General features: G+C 37.5%; 1 pseudogene; it reads right to left on the bottom strand.

Moving 5' to 3' along the window:
• Positions 1 to 12104: 12104 nt before the first annotated feature.
• Positions 12105 to 13163, bottom strand: LOC147358723 (olfactory receptor 5AL1-like; annotated as a pseudogene).
• Between the last annotated feature and the right edge of the window lie 3203 nt (positions 13164 to 16366).

The raw sequence follows: 16366 nt of genomic DNA, 5'->3' as shown, positions 1-16366 counted from the left end.
TAATAATAACATTGTATTAAATACAAGAAGAAAAATAAGTCAGTCTTTCCCTTTTTGACATTGCTTGTAATTTCTTTACCAGTAAACTGAAAATGTGATTATTACTTCAACAGACCCTGATAATTACTACAAGGACCCAGGTCAATTCTGGAAAGTCAGTTTGATTCTGAGTCCTGCTCAGGACATAGTAGCATTTAAAGACCATGAAATCATCTTCAAAAGCAAACACAAATACACTCCCAAACACATATACATGTATCCCAAACAAAGGTAGCAGCATCTTTTTCTTAGAACTCAGGACTCTAGAACCAAGACTGCATGTGTTTGAATTCTATCTTCTTTATTAGCTGTGAAACTCTGGACAATTGACCTGAACTCTGCATGACTCTCTTTACAACTTTACAAAATAATGGGAACCAGATGGTTGATTGGTTTTGAAGGTTAAACAGGTTAATGTTTATGAAAGGCTTAGAACTGTATCATGTTATAGTAAGTGCTATGCCTGCTAAGTCACTTCAGTCATGTTCATCTCTCTGTGACTCCATGGACTACAGCCTGTCAGGTGTCTCTGTTCATGGGATTTACTGGGCAAGAATACTGGAGTGAATTGCCATGCCCTCCAGGGGATCTTCCTGACCCAGAAATCAAACCTGCATCTCATAAGTCTCCTGGAGGCAGATTCTTTTCCACTAGGTCCACCTGGGAAGCCCATAAGTTCTATGTGTTGTTATATAAATACTTTTATGTGTAACCAAAAATCAATCAGTTAAGTTCTTAAAAGTCTATCAGTCTTAAATAAGAAAGACAAAGCTTTTAGATTTCTACTACCTTCCAGGACTTTAATCACCTAGTTGCACTGAATCCTATATATCAAATCTACTGGAGTGTAAGGTTTCACTTCTAGGTCTCAATAATTTATAAATTGTCTAAGGTCACATAACTAATAATAGGAATATTCTAAGTTCAAATTCAAGTCTATTTGAAGTTTGTTTTCTTAACACTTTGGATGTTAAGAGTAAAGGGTATTATAGATTGCACTCTTAGTCTCCCAGTCTTGTCCAGTTATTTGCAACACTTCGGACTGTACCCTACCGGGCTTCTCAGTCCACTGGATTCTCCAGGGAAGAATTCTGGAGTGGGCTGCCATTTCCTACTCCAGGGGATCTTTCCAACTTGGGGCTTGAATTTGCCTCTCCTGTGTCTCCTGCACTGCAGGCAGAATCTTTACCACTAGAGTCACTAGGGAAGCTCTAATTATAGATCACTGTGTTATTGTTATTTAGTTTGCTAAGTTTTGTTAGATTCTTTGTGACCCCATGGACTGTACCCTACCAGTTTCCTCTGTCCATGGGATTTCCAAGGCAAGAATACTGGAGTGGGTTACCACTCCTTTCTCCCGGGGTTCTTCCTGACCCAGGGATCGAACTCAGGTCCCCTGCATTGGCAGGCAGATTCACTGAGCCAGCTGGGAAACCTAATTATAGGTTATCTGTACTTAGAGGTGTCATTATCAGATTTTTAAATATAATTGGAAAACATGGTTTATAAGAAATTATATTTTAAAAATGAATAAATTCTCATATGTTCAAATAGAAATAATCTTAGGTTACAATGTCATTTATTCAATTACCCTTATAGGATCATGACATGAAATTTAAAAATTAGTGATTCTAAGTTCTTTTATTATTTTGAGTTTATAAAAATTAATTAAATTACTGATTTAACATTATCATTTTACCATTTTGGAAGGTGACTTTGCTAGTTACAGTCATTATATAAAAGTCAGTTTGAGGTTTGTAATGTTGTTGTTGTTTAGTTGCTAAGTCATGTCTGACTGTTTTGTGACCCTATGCATTCTAGCCCACCAGGCTCCTCTGTCCATAACATTTTCCAGGTTAGAATACTGGAGTGGGTTGCCCTTTCCTTCCCCAGCGGATCTTCCCAATCAGAGATCAAACCTGAGTCTCCTTCATGGCATCTGAATTCTTCACCCTGAGCCAATAGGGAAGCCTTGAGGTATATTGTACAAGGGAATTATTTCCTCTTCTGCACTTAATTTGTAAGAAACCCATGTATGTTGCCATGAAGCGTGTTTAGAATCTTGTGAGTTGAATGAATCCTCAGATTTTTAAGTCAGGTTTGACAGAGAACATGGTGCTTCTAGTCACTGCAACTATGCCTTGTGAGTGCATATTTATCTGATGGATATTCACACATATTCTCACATATCACATACAAAACACAAAGAAGGAACACAGGAAGTTTCTCTTTCACAGGTAAAGAGGTTCAAACCTAAAGAATCTTAATGCTTCACTTGAAGAACTCTGCTCTTCTTATGTTTAACTTTACCTTTTTGCTTCCAATGATTATTTACAATAGCAATGTTGAAACACTAATTGGAGTTTCCATGTCCACACAATTTTAATCCCTTACTATTAGCAGTCATTTCTTAATGTAATCCTGACTTTTCTCAGGGAAATTCAAGAAGAAATTCACATGTAATCAATAGTTATGTTATTCAGCTTCTTCCTAAACAGACACATACAATTCTGTGTGGCCTTTAAAACTGTACTGTGAAACATCATTCCCTCAGCTAAAATATCAAAATCCACATTCTTATGCAGTCTTAGGAGCAGCACTTCCCCAGGTCTATCCCAGGTCTGCACTCACTCTAGCTGGAGTCAACCTGCCAAAGTCACCAGTTGCAAGCAGTGGACACAAGACATGCACCCACACAAAGATACTCCTTCAAGACAAGGAGAGCTAGATGTTTTGCCTAATTCATAGGAACAGAAATCAAAAGTCAGACATAATGAGGAGACAAAGGAATGAGTTCCAAACAAAAGAGCAAAATAAGACCCCAGAACAAACCCTAATGAAATGGTCTTTAGATAAGTGTTTACCTGATAGAGTTCAAAGAAAAGATCAAAGGAGGTTCACCAAACTCAGAAAATGAATGGAGAGATTCAGTGAGAAACATCAACAGAGACAGAAAATATAAGAAAGAACCAACACAACTGAATACAATAACTGAAATTTTAAAAGATGTATGTGTATATATATATATATACATATACATATATATGTATATATATAACATATGAGAGAGAATCAATGTTAGAGAAAAATGATTTGGAAGATAGAATAGTGAAAATCACCCAATAAGAACAGCAACAAGAAGACAAAATTTATAAAAATGAAGAGAGTTTAAGGGACCTCTGTGTCAATATCAAGTATAATAATATTCACATTAAAGGGATCCCTGAAAGAGAAGAGAGAGAGATAGGGGCAGAAAATGTATTTGAAGAAATAATGGTATACAGGTATTTTTTTCCCCATAGCTCCAGATATATTTCTAATGAGCAATCATGTTTAAAAACAACTGGACTATATGATGATCTCTTATTTTACCTCGTTTGTTTCACTTTTTCTATTTTGTAATCAGTGCTCCCATTTCATTTATTTTGTTTTCCAATTTCTCCACCTCTTCTTTTTTTTTGGAGGGGGGATGTTCTTAAACCTTTATCAAAAGTAATAGAAAAACTTTTTATATACTTATATAAATAATATATATAATATATGTATTTTAGAAAAAATATAAATTTTTGCCTAACTAAAAATATATGACATTTGACTCCTCTTGTTTGACTTACTCTGAATAGAATGTTAAATTTCTAATTAAAATAGACATACAATAAAGGTTTACTATGTAGCAGGGAACTATACTCAATATCTTGTAGTAACCTATAATGGAAATAATTTCAAAAATAATACATGTGTATATAAATTTTTAAAAAGGCAGAAAATTACTCTAACCTGAGGAAGAAAACAGACCCTTTGGTACAGAAAGCAAGATCCTCTCAATTCTTTTCAGTTTCTTTCTTTTTTATTTTTTTTAAATTTTAATATAAATTTATTTAATTGGAGACTAATTACTTTCCAATATTGTATTGGTTTTGCTATACATCAAATTTTCAGTTTCTTGAGTGACAATTGAATTATTTTAAAGAGGACAGCACACTTTCTTTACAACTTATTTTTACATGATATATTTAAACAAAGACCATCACTCACTTATACAATTTATTTACTAGCAACAAAGAAAAAGAAGAAAAATACCTGACATTTATTGAGTGCTTGCTATTTCTTAGCCTAATTTTGAATTTTATCAACTGATTTAATCCTCTTACCAATGCTAAGAAATAAGTCATATGTATTTAAGTTTAGCAATGTGAAAATCAGGATTTACAAAATAAACAAAGTGAGCTTTAACCCGTTTTGCCTTTTTGAAAATGATAAGTTGAAAACATATGAAGTTAAATTTTCTTGAAGTATAATTTATTAATTTAACAAAAAAATTGTTGTAGAAGTACTAGATTATCAAGAATATGCTTAGAATGTAAATATTCTGATGAGTTTAATTATTTGTTGTTTATGTATAAGTACCTCATATTTCCTCAATTATATTTTTTATTTGCATATTAGTTCAGAGAAGCCCATGTTTTAATATAGTTTGACTGCTTCATAGTAACATTACAGTGTTACCTATGAAGAAAAACCATTAGTAATTATATATTTATAGACCGATTTTTTTTCCCCTCAGACCTCCTTGTCACTTAATTTGGTTTTTAGATAATTAAATTAAGCATAGGATGTTGATATTTTATTATATAAGTAATAATCCAGGCTGAGGACCGTTAGAGTTCATTTCTCCTGAATATCTCAACTTACATGAAAAACTTGTGCCTCAGAGCTGTTAAAATCCTTTCCTTATATTCTAAGCCAAAGCAGTTATGTAATAGCAAAGGGATCAAGTGACACCAAAGGGTAGAAGTGAAATATGGTTACATCTTTTAGAAACTATTAAAAATCTAGCTTTTGGGAGATGATGATATATTCTCAGAAACTTCTGAAATTAACATCACTGGAAGGCAAAGAAATGATAAAGGTAAAGAGCTTTTGCCCCAAGTGTGGTGACTTTTCCCTTCATTTTCTTTTCCAGAGTATGTGAGCCCCATGAAATATTCATTCATTGTGCCAGATTCAGGCTCATCTATCTTTCAAATTATTTTTCTAATTAAACAAATAATTTAAATTTACTTTGTAAATGAATTTGGATCAATGTTCAAAACCAGTTCAGTTCAGTTGCTCAGTCCTGTCCAACTCTTTGTGACCCCATGGACTGCAGCACAGCAGGCTTCCCTGTCCATCACCAACTCCTGGAGCTTACTCAAACTCATGGCCATCAAGTTGGTGGTGTCATCCAACCATCTCATCCTCTCTCATCAGCTTCTCCTCCTGCCCTCAAACTTTCCCTGCTTTAGGGTCTTTTCCAATTAGTCATCTCTTTGCATCATGTGGGCAAAGTATTGGAGCTTCAGCCTCAGTATCAGTCCTTCCAATGAATATTCAGGACTGATATTTCCTTTCAGATTGACTGGTTTGGTTGCCCTGTAGTCCGAGGGACTCTTGAGAGTCTTCTCTGACGCCATAGTTAAAAATGTTTAAAATAATCACTAAAAATCTGTTTTACAAAAAAAAAACCAAAAACTTATTTTTTCTAGTTATAAACTACATGCTTATTAAAGAACTACATAAACTGTTTTGGACTTTTTTATTTTTTAAATACCCGTCTCAGTAAAGGGTTATAAAAATTAGCTGATACCATCCATTTAAAGACTTTCATCCAGCACCAGACACACAGAAGAAGATTCAACTAAGTTTATCTCTGTTTTTACTTTGAAAAGTGAAACTAAATAAATTAACATTTTATTAATACAATCCTTACTAAATGCAGAAAATAGCTCAAATTTTGTTTCAAGAAAATATATGCTTATTTCAATAGCAGAAATGGAAGAACCAAAAAAAAAATACGTTTCAAATATGCTCACAAACACAAGAAAAACTAAATTTAAAATGGCCATTCAAAAATAAATTTAAAATGGCCAACTAGGTAAGTGGGTGAGTGAGTGATATTCGCTCAGTCCTGTCCAACTCTTTGAGACCCCATGGACTGTATGTAGCCTGCCAGACTCCTCTGTCCATGGAATTCTCCAGGCAAGCGTATTTGAGTGGGTTGTCATTGCTACCCAACTGTAGTTTTGATCTGCATTTCACTAACAATTAGTGATATTGAGCATCTTTTCATGTATTTTTTTACTATCTATATGTCTTCCTTGGAGAAATGTCTATCCATCTTCAAAATATCTACAGACGATGCATGCTAGAGAGGGTATGGAGAAAAAAGAACCCTCCTATACTGTTGGTGGGGATGTAAATTGGTATCTATGGAACAGTATGGAAGTTTCTTAAAAAAAAAAAAAAAAAAAAAAAAACTACAGGTGCTGTCTGTGAGCTTAGTTGCTCATTCATGTCCGATTCTTTGGAACCCTATGGAATGTCACCCACCAGGCTCCTCTGTCAATGGGGATTCTCCAGGAAAGCATACTGGAGTGGGTTGCTGTGCCCTCCTTTGAATGATCTTCAGCACCCAGGGATTGAAACCAGGTCTCTTGGACAACTTTACCAGCTGAGTTACTGGGGAAACCCACCTGGACATATATCTGAAGAAAAGCATAATTTCTAAGAATACATGCACCCAAATGTGCACTGCAGCACAATTTGCAATAGCCTGGACATGGAAGCAACTTAAATGTACATCAACAGAGGAAGGGATAAAGAAGATATACATATGTACAATGGAATCTCCAGTTCAGTTCAGTTCAGTTGGTCAGTCGTGTCTGACTCTTCACGACCCCATGAATCACAGCATGCCAGGCCTCCCTGTCCACCAACTCCTGGAGTTCACCCAAACCCATGTCCATCTAGTTTGTGATGCCATCCAGCCATCTCATCCTCTGTTGTCCCATTCTCCTCCTGTCCCTAATCCGTCCTAGCATCTGGGTCTTTTCCAATGAGTCAGCTCTTTGCATAAGGTGGCCAAAGTATTGGAGTTTCAGCTTCAGCATCAGTCCTTCCAATGAACACCCAGGACTGATCTCCTCTAGGATGGACTGGTTGGATCTCCTTGCAGTCCCTGGGACTCTCAAGAGTCCTCTCCAACATCACAGTTCAAAAGCATCAATTCTTCAGCACTCAGCTTTCTTCACAGTCCAACTCTCACATCTATACTTGACCACTGGAAAAACCATAGCCTTGACTAGACAGACCTTTGTTGGCAAAGTAATGTCTCTACTTTTGAATATACTATCTAGGTTGGTCTTAACTTTCCTTCCAAGGAGTAAGCGTCCTTTAATTTCATGGCTGCATTCACCATCTGCAGTGATTTTGGAGCCCCCAAAATAAAGTCTGACTCTGATTCCACTGTTTCCCCATCTATTTCCCATGAAGTGATGGGACCAGATGAATGGAATCTTCAGTTCAGTTCAGTTCAGTCATTCAGTCATGTCCGATTCTTTGCGACCCCATGAATTGCAGCATGCCAGGCCACCCTGTCCATCACCAACTCCCAGAGTTCATTCAAATTCACGTCCATCGAGTCAGTGATGCCATCCAGCCATCTCATCCTCTGTCGTCCCCTTTTCCTCCTGCCCCCAATCCCAGCATCAGAGTCTTTTCCAATGAGTCATAAAAACAATGAAACAATCCTATTAACAGGAACAGGGATGGACCTAGAGACTGTCAAAGTGAGTGAAGTAAGTCAGAAAGAGAAAGACAAATATATAATCTTCCTTATATGTGGATTCTATAAAAATGGTACAGATGAACTTGTTTGCAAAACAGAAACAGAATTACAGATATAGAAAAGAAACTTATGATTGCCAAGGGAGGAAAGACAGATGAGTGAATTGGGAGATTGGGATTGACATATACACACTGTTCTGTATGAAATAGATAACTGAAGAGAACCCACTGTATAGCACAGGGATCTCTACTCAGTGCTCTGTGGTGACCTAAATGGGAAGTGAATCTAAAAAAGAGTGGATACATGTATATGTGTAACTTTGGCTGTGTGGATCACAGTAAACTGTGGGAAATTCTGAAAGAGATGGGAATACCAGACCACCTGATCTGCCTCTTGAGAAATCTGTATGCAGGTCAGGAAGCAACAGTTAGAACTGGACATGGAACAACAAACTGGTTCCAAGTAGGAAAAGGAGTACGTCAAGGCTGTATATTGTCACCCTGCGTATTTAACTTATATGCAGAGTACATCATGAGAAATGCTGGGCTGGAAGAAGCACAAGCTGGAATCAAGATTTCCAGGAGAAATATCAATAACCTCAGATATGCAGATGACACCACCCTTATGGCAGAAAGTGAAGAGGAACTAAAAAGCCTCTTGATGAAGGTGAAAGAGGAGAGTGAAAAAGTTGGCTTAAAACTCAACATTCAGGAAACGAAGATCATGGCATCTGGTCCCATCACTTCATGGGAAATAGATGGGGAAACTGCCGAGGTCCAGCCCCGGCTGATCCAGGGTATTCAAAGGAGAGATGGCTTCGGCGACTTATTTATTTAAATATTCATCAAAGATATAAAGAGTAATAGAATGAGGATAGCTCAGTAGGAAAATTCAGTGGAGAAAAGAGGCTGAGTAGCTTGGTTTACGTGGAAAATCAATATAACCTGTGACACCAGGTTAGCTCTGACCACGGAGGCCGCAAGTGCCCTCTCGAATAGTGGAAGGTGCCCCACCTTAGGCACCTTCTCGAGTGGGTCTTAGAAGCCCAGGCAAATAAATGGTCGCAGAGGACCTCCATGCTCCAGATGGAGACTCAGCTGGAAGTTAAGGAGAAGAATGACATGCGGAGACCAAGCTTTGGTGAGCAAGGCCCGTAGCTTTATTTTCAACGGGGGCTTATATACCCTAAGTTACACATAGAGGATAATAGGGGATGCAAAGTCAGCAGTCTTTGATCCTTTTCAAAAACCAGGGTTTCTATCCTGCAAATTTATCGTATACAAATGGTTTAGGTAATTTACATCATCTTCTGGCCAAGAAGGCCTATTAACATTTTATGACTCTTGACAAAGACTTATTTTCTCTAACAGTAATTATTTTAAGGTTTGGTGCCATCTTCTGAAGGTGTTAGATAAAACTGCATTCCTATAGGGCGGATGTGTAATGGGTTTACAACAAAGGAAAGAATTTATTAGGGTCTAAAGTTGCTAACACCAAGGCCACTACTTATTTTTTCTACATACCAAATATATTAATTAATACACATTCAAGGATACAATACAGGGGATGTGAAAACTTGGCAACAAGCATTGGCTCATCAATGAAATCTTTTACTAGTTTTTTCTGACAGTTTCTAATTCTCTGAGAGGCTCTAAGCTATTTGAATATCTTAAGCTTCCCATGCCTCTGGAGGCTGGGAGACTGTAAACAATCGTATGCATAGCTGTAGGAGTCTGGGTAAACTTGTCAGGCAAGTTAGAGAGCTATCTGAGGGGTTTGGATTTAAACACTCCTAGTTGCCCAGGAACTTTATTAATTGGAGCTGTAAGTTAACTCTTTGACAGAGAGAGTGAGATGGTGGTGGGGTACAGCCCCCAGTAAAGTCAGAGGTGAAAGCACAAAGCAATAAAGTAGGCAGACTCTGGTTTTTTGGAGGGTAGATACTCGAGAATATCCAGGGGGACTCCTGAGGCTTGATCCTGCCTTTGCGTATGCCAAGCCTCCTTCCTCATGACCTTTGTCACGAGTGGAATGCCTCACCGGCTCCTGGCAGGAAACGGTGGAAACAGTGTCAGACTTTATATCTTTGGGCTCCAAAATCACTGCAGATGGTGACTGCAGCCATGAAATTAAAAGATGCTTACTCCTTGGAAGGAAAGTTATGACCAACCTAGATAGCATATTCAAAAGCAGAGACATTACTTTGCCAACAAATGTCCATCTAGTCAAGACTATGGTTTTTCCAGTGGTCATGTATGGATGTGAGAGTTGGACTGTGAAGAAAGCTGAGCGCCGAAGAATTGATGCTTTTGAACTGTGGTGTTGGAGAAGACTCTTGAAAGTCCCTTGGACTGCAAGGAGATCCAACCAGTCCATCCTAGAGGAGATCAGTCCTGGGTATTCATTAGAAGGAATGATGCTAAAGCTGAAACTCCAGTACTTTGGCCACCTCATGCAAAGAGTTGACTCATTGGAAAAGACTCTGTTGCTAGGAGGTATGGGGGGCAGAGGAGAAGGGGATGACAGAGGATGAGATGGCTGGATGGCATCACTGACTCGATGGAGATGAGTTTGAGTGAACTCTGGGAGTTGGTGATGGACAGGGAGGCCTGGCGTGCTGCGATTCATGGGGTCGCGAAGAGTCAGACACGACTGAGCTACTGAACTGAACTGAGCTAATTCACTTTGCTGTATGGCAGGAAACTCATGCAATATTGTAAAGCAACTATACCCAACAAAATTAATAAAAGCAATTGTGATGAAATTTAGGGGCAGTGGGAGGTAGGATGGGCTTCCCAGTGTGTGCTGGTGGTTAACAACCTGCCTCCCAATGCAGGAGAAGCCAGGGCCTCTCTTCCATCCCTGGATCGGGAAGATCCCCTGGAGGAGGGCATGGCACCCCATTCCAGTATTCTTGCCTGGATAATCCCATGGGCAGTGGAATCTGGTGGGCTACAGTCCATGGGGTCACAAGGACATGATTGAAGGGACAGGATGCACACATGCGTGGGAGATAGAATGGCCTTGGAATAGCTCAGTGGTGTGGATGCTGCACGGCATCTCAGTGGTGTGGGCAATGCACTTTCAGAGAATAATTATGCCAAATGTTCAACATGAAGCTGTTTGCACTTCTGAAATATAAAATTTCTCTGTCTTAAAGAGTTCATATTGCTGATTCCATTTATATAAAACTGTAGGAAATAAGCAGTCAGACATGACTGAAGCAACTTAGCATATGCAGCATGCATTTAAGAATCGCAAAGCAATCATAGTGACAGGAACCAGTTGGTGGTTGCCCAGGGTCAGTGGAGGAGGAACCTTGGGGGATGGGACAAACGTGTTCAGCATTTTCACGTGGTGATGTTTCAAAACTTATCAAATTGAGCACTTTAAATATGTACAGTTTAAAAAGTCACATATCAATTTGAAACAAAAATGAAAAGGAATGAAATTGTTTTAATGATGACAATACAATAACTTGTTAGCTTTTATATTTTCATTTTGTTGATTTTAAAATAAATCATATCATATTGCCAACTCTTTCTAAAAAAGGCTATACAGGCAATAACAATGCTGAAAATAATGTTACTAATTAGGTGTAATAGTCAATACTCATGAAGTGCTTGGCATGTACTACAAACTATGTAAGACTTTTATAGTCATAATCTTATTTAATCTTCACAATCAGTCCAGGACAAAGAAACTATTACTATTGTAGATTAAGAAACCAAGAAAGAGATGTGAAATATAATAATTTACCCAGGATAACAGCTATTAGTTGGAAAACTAAAATTGTTGGCCAAACTATGTGAAGGAAGAGTCCATGTTCCTAATCACAATTGATACAGAACAAGCAAGGAGTTATATGGCAGGAAAGAGCTCTAGTGAACTTAACTGACACAGTGTCAGGATCGGTGTCACCAAGGGCTCAATGTCAAGGTGGCTCTGTTGGTGCTACTCTTTGAGCTGAATGCAAGTAGAGGAGTGTTAGGAAGATTATTCAGCTTGTTGGAAAAAAGAAAAAAAAATCTTGTATTAATCTTTGCCTTATTTTCCAGATTATGTATGCAGCAAACTTGAAATATAAGATACCAAATGTTGGTCTATCTTAGTATGACCCATATGACACAGAATTCAGATAAAGGGACTATGCTAGATGTTTCATTTCCTTAATTATGAAGATGTCTTTTCAAACAGGTTAAGATATCTCTATCTCTGTTTCACTCTCTGTCTTTCCTTGTTTGTCTGTCTCTTTCTCCTTTTAAATTTAACACCTCAAAATTTACAAAAGTCCTTTCACGTGTAAATCATCGAGAATGACAGAGTAGGCTTTAGGACATGTTGAGTAAATATGAACACTGGAAGTGAGGAATTTGACCCTATCATTTATCAGCATTTTGACTCTAGATAAGCCACAACTCCATGTCCTCTGATTCCTCCCTGTCCTTGATTTTTTCAGTTATTTGATAGCCAAATGCAACTTTTCTATAAATCTCTTCAGTGCATTCTTCACTTCCTGATTCCTCAAGCTGTAGATCAATGGGTTTAACATGGGAATCACTACCACGTAGAACACCGAAGCAAATTAATCTGTGTTCAGAGAATGGCTTGAATTGGGCAGGAGGTACATAAAAATGATTGTTGCATAAAATATGGTGATTGAGGTCAGATGGGGAACACAGGTAGAAAAGGCTTTTTGCCTTCCTTCAGCAGAATGGATCCTCAGAATGGCAAAGAGGATGAAGATATAAGAAATGATCACGATCAGTAGAGAGCAAAGGGTGTTGAACCCAGCAATGATTAACAGCATCAGCTCTTTGACATGAGTGTCAGAGCAAGCCAGTGCGACCAAGGGAACGTCATCACAGTAGAAGTGGTTGACCCTATTGGAGCCACAGAAAGACAAGAGGAATGTTGCGACTGTCTGCGCAAGACCCACAATGAATCCATAAATATATGTGCTAGCAATGGTCCGATTACAGAGCTTTTTAGGCATGAGGATGGCATAGAGTAAAGGGTTGCAAATGACCTGTCATAGGCCATGACTGAGAGCAAATACTGTTCACAAGCTACAGATGTGATGAAGCAGCACACCTGGATGACACATGCATAAAATGTTATACTTTTAACTTCACACAGGAAATTCACCAAGGTGTTTGGGGTGACAGACGAAGTAAAAGAAAAATCAATAAAAGCCAGGTGGCTGAGAAAAAAATACATGGGTGTGTGAAGCTGCGGGCTGACTTGTATTAACACAATCAAACCAAGATTACCCAGGACGCTAGCAAAATAGATTACTAGGAACACACCAAAGAGAGTGGCTTGAAGTTCTGGATTATCTGTGAGTCCCAAGAGGATAAACTCAGACACTGCAGAATAATTGCCTTTTGCCATGGTAGAGATTTAACTTTTGTTTTTAACAATAAAACCCCTAGAGCACACAGTCTGAGTATTCTTATCTCCCTTAGAGATAATCAAGCAGATGTTGGGAACTGATTCTGATCCACCCCGATCTTATGTTGGACACATTCAAAAGACACTCTCCATGCAAATTCTGGTTTCATAATGAAGTGATTTGTTCTCTGCAGAAGCTCCAAAGTATGAAATTCTGTGGGGTTTGGAAAGATAGAAACATGGCATTTTATTTAAAATCTAACATAATTGAATACTTTCTTATCTATTTTTAATAAAAGAAAATAAAGACAGTTATTTGAGCACAATTATTTTTAATTATTGAAATACTTTAAACAAAAATGTTAATTCTTTGAAAATTGTTAATTAACAGAAAACAATAAATTAAAAAATAATTTCAGAAGGGGTAGTATGAAAGGTAGTTTTAAATTCTGACCATCTTTATATCAACTATTCAGGATGATTTTTATTTTATTTTGTTCTCTTACTATGATTTCTAGTTTTCTTTCAATTACTATGTAATATTTGGGAATTAAAGGGAGAAAAGCCCTTAGAAACATAGATAGTCTTGCTTCTTCTGAAATATGTATAGGATGATTAAAAATACATTAAAATAATTTAGAAAACATATTTATCGGGTGGCTCCTAACATCTAAATGCAAAACAGGAGAAGAAAAAATCAAGATAATTTTGTAGAACTAAAAACCGATTTCTGGTTTATTAAAAGAAACAGTTTTTAATGATCTTCATTTGAGCAGATACGTTTGATTTAAAAAATTTTTCTACTATTTCATCTCAGATCATCTTTCCATCAACCCTATCAACTGGTGATAAGCTATCGTCTTCATTTTCAGATATGGAAGCTCAGAGTGAGAGCTTAAACCCTCTTGCTGTTTCATGATTAGTGTGGGGTAAAGCAAAATAACTCATGAACTAGTTCTGGACTCCCTGACCTCAATTCATAGTTTATAGAAATGAACTCTTTTCATAGAGGCAAGAATTTCCCCATTAATCAGAAAATTTTGGAAAGGTGATCTCTAAGTTTGTATACCTTAAGTGATTAAAATAGTGCCTTTCATGCAGTATGTGTTAAGTGAGTAAATTTTAGCTCTTAAAATGGGCTTCCCACGTGGCGGCACAGTAGCAAAGAATTCTCCTGCCAATGCAGGAGATGTGGGAGACAAGGGTTGGATCCCTGTGTTGGAAGATCCCCTGGAGGAGGAAACGGCAACTCACTCCAGTATTCTTATCTGGAAAAGCCCATGGACAGAGGAGCATGGCTGGCTCCTCTGTGTGTCCATGAGTCAGACATAACTGAGCGTGCACACATGGTTTTTCATTCCATCAGTATTAATAGTATTCAGATTTAGGCTTATTCTCAAAAGAAAAGACTATGCAATCCCATCACACCCATGACTGTAGCTTATTCTTTTTGCAATATTTTGAGGTCTTTTTCCATTGCCTCATTGACTTGTGATCTCAGATCATTACCTTTCCTGACTCTTAATTTTTCTAGTACTTATATTTCTCTGATGTGTTGGAGTCTGTGTAGCTCTTGCTCTGACGTTACCAAACTCACCAATATCTTCAGTCGTTTTAGTTTTCTTTCTTTAAACTGAAACTTGGATCATCCTTGAAAATGTATTTCTCTCCAGGTTTCCAAAGGCTGTTCCATTTGAAACTATCCACGTATGTTAAATCTGGCAGGTGAAATAAGGCATTGTTCATGCTGGAACATTCTTTCCTGTTTTTTGCTATGCCTTGCATTCAGGTACACTTCCCTGACGCTTAGAGGCTTGTCCCCATATTCACTGTCATCACATATGCATCCAGGTCTCTCCCTCTTATTCACTGAAGGCTCAGGTGTTGATGCCATCATTGTTTATCTTCCATACATGTGCCATCAGCATCATGAACACCACTTATTTCATACCTTGGTTTCTTAGATCCTTGATCTTGGAATCAGGGACCCCACTGCTATTCCTCTTGAGCATACTACTCCCATGATTCCATTTTGAAGCTTTTTCTATGTGACAATTGATAAAATAGTAGTTATCCAAAATCAAAAACTTGTCCTATGACCACAACTTTCTGAACTTTCCCTTCACATCAGTTATGACACTACAGCCTTTTATGTATCCACTCAATCACTTTAACCTTAAGTATCCTTTACCTACTGTTGCCTCCTTTATTCAATGCTCACCCTAAACAGCTTAGACTCTGTGATCAATTGCCACAATGACTATTCACAACATACAAATTCTCTTTCTAATGTATAAACTTATATTTTGGTTCCCAAGCTATTTTGTTCATCCCATATGTTCATCCTCTACTAATTTATTTGATCTTCCCCATCAGTTTAAAAACAAGATACATGCTGAAATCACTGCTAATGACCTGTGACTTCTTTTCCTTTTCCTCTATCCATCAACCCCTCTCCTCTTCATTCTTTCAGTACTAAACATCCTGGAAAGTCATTTGCTTCATCTTTAGCATTTATATATCAACTTGTATTCTGAAATTGTTCTCACCATAATTGTTATACAATTACTTATTCCAAGTTCACCAACAATCTCCTTCTTCCCATTGGCAATGGAGACTTCTTTTATGTTGTCTATGTAGTCTCAGATATCGTTGACATTAGTTTTCATGCAAACCATTGTTTTGGTTTGGTTTAGTTTGCAAGTCATCAGAATCCCATCTTTCTGTCCATGTTTACTCTTCTTATGGCTCCACTCCCTGTGTTTATGTTTTAATTAAAGCATTACTTTACATTTCGTTCCTAAGCCATCCTGTGTCATTTTTTGCACACTCTTGTGAAGCTCTCATCAAATGTTCTGGGGATGGTTGTCACTTTTGTGTCACAAAAGTCTAAATTTCAAGGCCAGATTTCACCTCTGATTTCTAAGTACGTATTCAAGAGATCCCCAGATAACTTCATCTAGGTATTCTCAAAGTACCTAAATATAGCATGCTCAAAAGAGAATTCAGCAGTTCAAAAACCATCCAATATTTTCATCTGCTTTGAAGCATGCATTTTCTAACTCAGTAAGTGGTGTCATCTTCCAGCCAGTTATTCAGGCACAAAGCCAAGATAATATACTTCATATATCTTTCTAAACTCCACTGATAAAAATTAGATATTGAACATACTAATTATTTAACCTATTTTTTCCCAAACCTGTCTACTTGAAATTTAAGCCTCTATCACAACTTACTGTATTATTGTCCAAACATCTATCTTATTCATCCTTTCTCTGTTCACTGTAACTAGAGTGTACTTTCTAACATGCAAATCATAGCTTACTA

This window comes from Bos grunniens, chromosome 15, assembly GCF_055505025.1.
Source record: "Bos grunniens cultivar Pamir isolate PY7600 chromosome 15, Bosgru_T2T1.0, whole genome shotgun sequence".
Classification (NCBI taxonomy): domain Eukaryota; kingdom Metazoa; phylum Chordata; class Mammalia; order Artiodactyla; family Bovidae; genus Bos; species Bos grunniens.
Note: the sequence above shows the minus strand (reverse complement) of the source record. Positions and strands in the feature narration are given on the sequence as shown.